The 8,855-nt window shown below is 34.4% G+C and overlaps 1 long non-coding RNA gene across 1 annotated transcript; it reads left to right on the forward strand.

The window, feature by feature from the left end:
• Nucleotides 1-215: 215 nt before the first annotated feature.
• LOC113281162 lies at nt 216-1,938 on the forward strand. The gene is made up of 2 exons (XR_003325955.1): nt 216-436; nt 765-1,938. It is a non-coding gene; the product is annotated as an uncharacterized LOC113281162 (long non-coding RNA).
• The last annotated feature ends 6,917 nt before the right edge of the window (nt 1,939-8,855 follow it).

Raw genomic sequence — 8,855 nt, forward strand, 5'->3', positions numbered from 1 at the left:
TAATGAGTGGACCCAGTCATTGAATTTGGCGTAAATCGGTAGAATTAATTTGCCCTAATTAATGGTTTATAACTGGACAAATATTGACCGCGGAAAGACCAAAAACCAGAACCCATTTATAGATTTTCAGTTACACAGACAGATAAGAGACCTGAAATTATACGACTTACTAAACGCCCTATCATGCAGGGATGGGCCCGGGACTTTTTCATGGGTAAGGCTGGTAAATATAGCCGGTTTTTGGGACGGGCCAATTTTTCTGGGTTGAGTCTCTTATTTAGTAGGCAAGCATGATTTGCTCATGTGAAGGATATTAAGAAGTAAAAATTACAGGGAGACTCATTTTTCCAATTTTTTCCATTGTGAAACCCATGATCAGAAATCTAAAGGCAAAAAATTATTCTCGAACCCAAAATTATTGAAATTAAATTTTATGGTGAGATTTTATATGTTCATCGAATTCTTCTTTCTTTCTTCTTCTTCTCTCTTTCTCCTCCATCTCCGAGTCCGATCTGATTCCATAAAAATCCGAAATTTCTTCATTGAAATCAAGTTTTAGCTGTAGATTTATGATTATCAAACCTTGTTTTACAAACCCATTTAAAGTTTTTTTCTGAAAAACAAAAACACGATGGTTTTAGCCTAATTTGGGTTACCCTCTGTGGATGAAATTGAACGAACATCTACGTATCCTTCATATTTCATATGATATGAATTAGCTCGGCTTCATGTTGATTAATCACTTCAACGGTTTGTTGATGCAGATCTACTGCCAGCAGCGATGGTAGAAAAAATTACATCGGAGAAATCATCGAATGTGGGTTCTGATTATGTATTCGAATTGGGGTTGGTTGTACTTGAATTTGTGGAGGAGATGGAATTAAACTGAATCTGCTGGTGCTGTTGGAGTTTATGAGCAGCAACTCTTCTCAATCTCAATTGATGTTGAATCTTCTCTTACTATTAACAACATCAGTTGAAATTAGGCCATCATATGGATCAATTTTGGAGGTCTAATTGAGGTTTGAATGTCATCAAGGAATACAAAGAGCAACATCAGATTGAGGGTATGGTTTTACTGCACGAGACAGGGATTTCAGTTGGTAGTATTTGGTGATGAAGTATTGGCATTTCTGGTGATGGTTTAACAGCAATAACAGGGGCATTAAGTGATTCCGGTGGTTGAAACTAGTGGTGTCTTTGATGGGTTCTCACCCAATCGTAGTGTCGATTTAAGTTCTCTAGCCGATGGGTTAAATCGGTGGTTGGAGTCGCAGAACAGCTGGAGATCTCACTACTAGATGCAGAAGATGTACAAGTGAAGAAAGAGAAGATAGCGAATGTGGTCAGTCGGCTGATGGGTGATGGAGAAGCTCGGGGAGAAGGCCAAGGTAGCTGTGGAAGAAGGTGGGTCATCTTATGAAAAATTGACTGCTTTGATTCAAGAGCTACAGATGGTTAAGAAGGCATCAACTACAAGACGCGGAGTTCCAGCGTCTTAGGTTTTTTAGCCTTCTGAAGTTATATATTAACAACATCATGTATTGTATCAATAGCAACAAATCACTTGTTCACAAATTCTTCATCCTTTAACTAGGGATCTTGTGGCCTCCACTATTTGGACAGGAAATAACAGAGAGGCTTGGTTGCATGAATTATAGTTTGAAGCTTCAATAAAATTCCAACCATCTGACTCCAATATAATTCCCATTCTCTCTTCAGTATAAAATTGGATTCTCTCGCCCGTATGTTATACAACAGCTGATTAGAGCTAAAAGGACGCTGCAGTTGCAAGGCAAGGGAGATGGAAGTGTAGATGGGTTTGGTGTGCGTGTGATGTGTATTTAGAAGAAAATGGTAAATGGAGGTGTGAATAGTGATGCATAACAGGTTATGCATCTACAAAATTTGTCGCATAACTTGTTATGATTCTCGAAATTGGTTGCATAACACGTTCTGCAGCTTTTTCTTTTTGCATAACTTGTTATGCATAACACGTTATGCAACTACTTTTTTCTTAGTATTGAAACCAACAGAAAATAAGGTTGCATAACTTGTCATGCACCTACAATAATATCTACTTAACATGTTATGCAGTTGCGAAAATGGATGCATAACCCGTTATGCATCCGACAATATGACTGCATAATACATTATGTATCGAGAAAATTGTTGCACAATCTTTTATGCATCGAGAAAATAAATGCATAACCTGATATGTATCCGTAAATATGGATGCATACTGCATTATGCATCAATTTTTTTATGTACGCACTAAAATCAACCAAAACAATGGTTACATAACTTGTTATAGATGCATAACTTTGTTATGCAGATGCATAATTTGTTATGCAGTCGAGAAAATGGTTGCATAATTCATTATGCGTCTGCAGAATGTGTTATGCATCTTTTTTGGTGGCTGCATAATGGTTATGTATCAATGTTTCAAAAAATTTCCATAAAATGATGATCACCTCCGATTGTTTTCGTGAAAAACAAAAATTTGATATTGTTGTTTGTACTCGTTGTGTAGCTCTCTTAAAAATATTTTCAACGACATAAAATTTGTTAAATTCCAAGGCGTGGTTTTTTAGATATGTTATATCTAAGTTGCGTTGCCAATTATACCCCTGAAAAATTAGGATGCATAACGAGTTATCCCTGAAAAATATTATGCATAACCCGTCATATGGATGCATAAACCTTCATGCAGACATTTTTAATAATTTTGGATAATTATGGGTGTCACGGTATCTAAAATTAATTGTGGGCCTGACAATGAGAATATTTTTTTTTTTGCCTGCGCCTAATTTTCCCTATTAAGAAAAAAAATGTACGTAAACAAAAATTATAGTAAGAAAAAAATGTACATGATTAAACAGAAAATACAGTAAGAAAGATTGATATGTGAGACTAAATTTCTTGAAAACTGTAGAGGTTTATGGTAGAGATGATGTAAATAACAAAGTTTTCTTTATAAAAGAGTTGCTCGGCCAAGGGAAGGCTGAGTTGCGATTCTAATTGAGATGACCATTGTCTCAAATTGAGCCGATAACGGTTTATCCAACAGCTCTAATTTCATTCCTATAAATACAACGATTTTATACTCTAAAATCACACCTTCTTCATCCAAAATTTCTTATAATCTCTAAAGAAAAAATCCAGAAAAAATAGTTACTTCATCACAAACACAAAATACATCAACGGAGAATGCTTCAGCACTAAGAGTTCGTGGTCCAAAGTATAGTCTGGATGAAGATAAAGTTATTTGCAGAGGTTATGTCAACAACAATTTAATACGCTTTGGGGGAATATTTTTAAACAATATTGTCAAGAATCTGAGAATACAAAACACTGTGTTGTTATCGGGTTGTCAGGTTGTTTTAATACAATCGCAAAGACATGAACAATTGGGTAGCTTTGGTGATACATTGAATCATTATAAAGCGAACAATGACACCGAAGTCGATGTGGTAAGTCGCATTTCAAAACTTTTTATTTATTTTTAAAACATGTTAAGTTTGTTATTATAACTAATTTATAATGCTCAAATAGCAAAAAAGAAAAACTTAAGAGGAACGACAAAGAACAAGAAATAAGAGTTTCAAGCACGAAGCCTATTATTATAACTAATTTATAATGCTCAAATTGCAATAAAGAAAAACTTGAGAGGAAGGGCAAAGAACAAGAATAATTTCAAGCACGAAGCCTGTTTACACATTCTTAGGAAGCTAAACTGATATAACCCTAATCTGTTGAGTAGATCAAGTACCAAAAGAATCACCTTACGAGACTATAAGTGTTTCTCAAGGGTCTCGATGTGATCTTTTGTTTGTTTGTTTTTTCTTTCTTTTCCAATGTGATCCTTAGTTTCAATTTTAATGTTTGTATAATGCAAATTATAGAAATTAATAAATTAAAATAATTGAAAATGATAACAAAAAAATAAATCCTATGAGGGTTTTTTCTTCCGAATTCAGCCCAATTGTGTGCAGTGAGATCCTCCCTTAGTCGTAAACATAAATTTCGGTTTAAACTCTCTCTTTTAACATTTTATACTCTCTTGCGGGAACACCTCGCTGAGGTTGAACTCAAAAAGAATTAGTGTTATTCTTGAAGATTTAAAAAAGCAGCTTCTAAAATGATTTTTTGTTATGCCAGGGTAACTTCGTGGGATTACTTTATTTTTATTACATCGTGAAACAACTTATATTAGTGTGGGTTCAGTCTGGACTAGGTCATGGGAGTAATCTAAAAGATCGTAGTTTCCTCCCTAGCAAAATTTTGGTATGTGCCGCAATTTTGAATCAGAAGAGAAATTTCAAGAAATGTAAAATTTATTTACTCTATCAATAACTGAGACAGATCGGGTGTATCATAAGAGATTTTCCTTTTCTATTGATTCTTACGGGTTGGATAAATAAAAATTATTGAATGAGGTATTCAACTCCAAGGATGAATCAAAAAAGAAATCTTTCTTGGTTCTACCTTCTATTTTTGACAAAGAGAATGAATAGTTTTATTGAAGGATCAGAAAAAAATCGGTTCGGATCTCCTGCAGGATTGACTTGGAAGATCCAAAACCAAAAAGAGTGATATTTGGTTTACTTTACTTTAATTTTCGCAGTATAAATTATTTTATAATTAAAGTGAAAGCAAATCATAACATTAATCAACCCCGTAAATTTTGGTTCTTGAAAAATGGAACAAACAACACTTGTTCTTGTTGGAATTCGGATCTTGAAAGACATCATTCTAGTTATAGGTTATCCTTGGATATTGATTTTTGAGAATGTCAATAGAATTTGTCTTATGGGTTTACGAACGAAAATTAATAGTGTACTTTGTGCCCTCTGCTTTTCAACCAAAACTGACTATTTTGTATCCACATTCTGCCTTATTTTACTTATTTTTATTGTTTTACTGGAGGGAAGAAACTTTATATTTTAACATTTGTCGTTTGTTCTTAGGTCTTCTTATGGTTTTTGTCGGCTTGATTGCTTGTTCTTGGAACTTTAATGGGTTTCACCAACCGTTGCATTGTTTCTGGATAGCCTCAATAGGGGTAGTTTTGTATTATCCTTTTATCTCCATGTAGCAATAATGTTTTTCATGTGTGATTACATTCCATCTTTGAGTCTTCCAAAATTGTTCCTAGTGATTCTCTACCTGGTCAATCTTTGCATTTTGATCTTGATTCTAATCTCAACTATTTTTATGTATCAATATTTGTTACAAGTATCTTCTTGTTTTCTTCGTCCTTGAATTTGTTTTGTTCTTCATCTTCGATGTAGATCATGCCGAGTGTAGTCTTTATAATCTTCTGGTTATCCACCTCTTCTCCTTATTCTTACCCATTTTTTTGAAAGGAAATAATTTTGCTGATAAAGTTCTTTACGTGTTGATAGGGTCATAAACAATGCTGAAGAATCTATGCATTCTCCCTCACGTAGTGTTAGAGCATAGCTCGGTTGAACCCACCAAGCGTTGGTATGTCAAGTTTGGTTGTCATATTTTAGTATCAAAACTCATCTAGAGTCACTTGATTAATTACTAGGGTAAACTTCGTTTAGGTTAGATTAGAGACTTTAGGAATGTTAAGACTTACAAGTATTATCTGAAAACCTGAAGAATGTGAAGAAGTAAGGACTGCAACGAAGACATCATCCTTCCACTTGAGATTAGTAATATTGACTTGATCTTTTTTCCATTCCTAATATATCTTTAAAGTCGCTCTATATTAAAAACATAACATGCGAATCTATATTTATGAAAATCTAGTGATTAGACTTGGTCATAGCATTATGATCAAAGTATCAAGGAATTATATTGAATTACGAAGTATAACGCTTATCTTTTGAACTTCGTAAATACGATATCAACATAATCTATGTATTTAGTTACTTGATTATGCGTGGGATATAAGTGTGATTTCATCCTAGGAAACTGAGAACGCGGGGGTACCAAAATACACCAGCACTGTATGGACAAACTCAATACAACTCCGAGAGTTAATCTCAATCAAGGAATAATATCTAGAGTTATATCTCTCTCTTGCGATTAGAACATTTACAGAAACAAGTCCGTGAACCTAATCACAAAGACATTACTTGGACGGTATCAAAAACCAATTTTCCAAGAATTAATTTAATCGTATCCAACAAACTAGGTCGGATGTATGTACTATGATTGATTAACGTAAAACCTACGATATTGCAATTATAGATATAAATATAATGCGGGAAAAGAAATAACACAGACACTAGAAGTTTTGTTAACGAGGAAACTGCAAATGCAGAAAAACCCCGGGACCTAGTCCAGATTGAACACCAACTGTATTAAGCCTCTACAGACACTAGCCTACTACCAATTAACTTAGGAATTGAATGTAGTTGAGCCCTAAAAGGTATCCCACCGATTAAGGTACAGTTGCCTCCTTACGCATCTTGAGTCCCGGCAGGACTCCGCGCAATTGATTCCCTTAGATGACGTCACACCAGCTAAGAGTTGCTTTAACTCAATTGAAGACTTTAAACCAAATCTTCCTCCCACAAATTAAGCCTATATATGATTTCCTTTTACAATCAAATAATTTGATCAAAGGTGTGGAAATTGATATCAATAGACAAAGTCTAGCTAACCTCAAAATTCGGACTTATGCAACCCGAAGTGCAACCTAGATTATTATTCACCTCACAGGTATAAAACTTATGGAATCAACAAAGTTTGAGACGAAAAGAACTTTGATGATTTCTATCTATCTTGATCGATGGATCAAGCTCAACAAACAATTAAGATCAGGATACTCGAGTTATCAAGGAAAAATAACTGGACCTGGCTTCACGAAACCTTATGAAAACTTTGTAGTCGCTAAACCCTAAAAGGGTTAGGAACAAGACGACTCTAGATACAACTAGGACACACCAAAAAGTAGTGTCGGGATTCAAAGATCCTAATTGCTTAAAATTCCCCTTTTATAGACATTCAAAGTATATGTTGCTTTAGGTTTGAGCTAAGATAGATTTGGAACCAAGCAAACAGTATCCACCATTAGATGAATCTTTGAATCTGATTTACATAAGCAAGATATACACTCTGGTTATATGAGACCGTAACCAAACCATGTACAAAGACTATGTTCAACATGGTTAGCATAAACTGGATAAGACATTAATTCAGAGTCACAAACATGTGATCAAATAAGTCTACAGTTTTTAGAGAATTAATCAAAATGCTAATTATCTCGTAGAAATAATTTAAACTCACTTGAAAATATAATTGACACGGTTAGTAGGTGTACAAGGTACAAATACCATTGTCGTTCGTGAGTCGGTTCAGTCATAATATGTGTACCGGTTTGTAAAAATTTAACCAAACCAATTTCCTTTGTTAACAAAAATTTTTAGGTTTGCGTACCGGTTTGGAAACCTTAAGACTGTCACTGGTTCTGGAGTTCACATAACTAAATTGGTTTGCGTACTGGTTTGGATACACCGACGAGTTCAGGAACACATAACTATTTTAGTTTTCGTATCGGTTTGAAACTAATCCCGGTTCCGTAACCACATGCAGTTCAAAAATGGTTTGCATACGAGTATGCATACCGATCTGGTTCACGAGTTAAACAAATTTGCATATGATGTGCATAAGAATATGTGTACCACAAATCTGTAAGTCGATATATAGCTACTCCGCTACGTGTATGAGTACAAGTAATACGGGTTGAGACATGTAACAATTTTTCCAATTTGTAAGACCGATAACATTGTCATGTATCTGAATCTATAGTATTTATATTCTTCTCTAAATCGATTTGGAACATTCCCAAATAATATCAATGACACACATCACTGTTCCAGGTTATTTTCGAACGATAAAACTTGAATTATGATTTTGATTCTGAACGATAAATTGTACTTAACTGAAATTCATAAAGTATGAACAAATGTTCATTAAGCTTAGTCATTATATTTTCAGAAGTCCGTTAACTTGATAATTAGTTCTCGACTCGAAATTCTTGTTTATGCATAGTCTAATTAGTTATGCGACATCGTCTCAAATGAAAAGTGAATATAACTTGAGATATAGATAGTTCAGTCTTCACTTACCTTTTGTTGATGAAATTCTCCAAAACCTTTGGTTGATCTTTTCCTTCAAACAGTAGAACGCAATGATGACTGTCGTGATCCTATGTTTGTCAACTACATTTCTATCCTAGTCCGAGACTTAACTAATTGTAGACTAGAAATCAAGATATAGTTTTGACAACTAAATTTGACAACAAGCTTGAGATAGCAACACTTGTGAGTTCGACCGAGAAATGCTCTAACAGAAACTATGTATTATCACATTGGTTTAAAGAAGTATATATATGAACTTGTTTCATAATCGAAAGGGAAACCATAACTATGTTGGTCCGGTTCTTCATTGAATAATATTTGGATGACCAATGCAAAATGACAAGGTGTAACCGAACCTAACAAGTTTTGTGAATCAAGGTATAACCGATCACAACCTACATTGGTAAACATGGTGTAACCGACCACAACCTACTTTGGGAAGCAAGGTGTAACCGGTCACAACCTACACTGGGAAGCATGGTCACAACCTATATTGCGAGTCATGGTATAACCGGTCCCAAGAGAAAAACCGAGTTTCCAACATTCACATATTTCTTTATGTTTTGTGTGATTTTGGAATTAGGGTTTGCTAAGATAGGAAACTTCTAGATGTCGACATTATTTGAACATGTACACAACTCTTATCATTGACTGTTCAAAGATATTCTAGGTGATCCCAAACCAAAATTTTGAAAATCATTTAATTATGATTTTCAAATATAGATGTTTTAATTA

This window comes from Papaver somniferum, chromosome 5, assembly GCF_003573695.1.
Source record: "Papaver somniferum cultivar HN1 chromosome 5, ASM357369v1, whole genome shotgun sequence".
NCBI classification, from domain to species: Eukaryota; Viridiplantae; Streptophyta; class Magnoliopsida; order Ranunculales; family Papaveraceae; genus Papaver; species Papaver somniferum.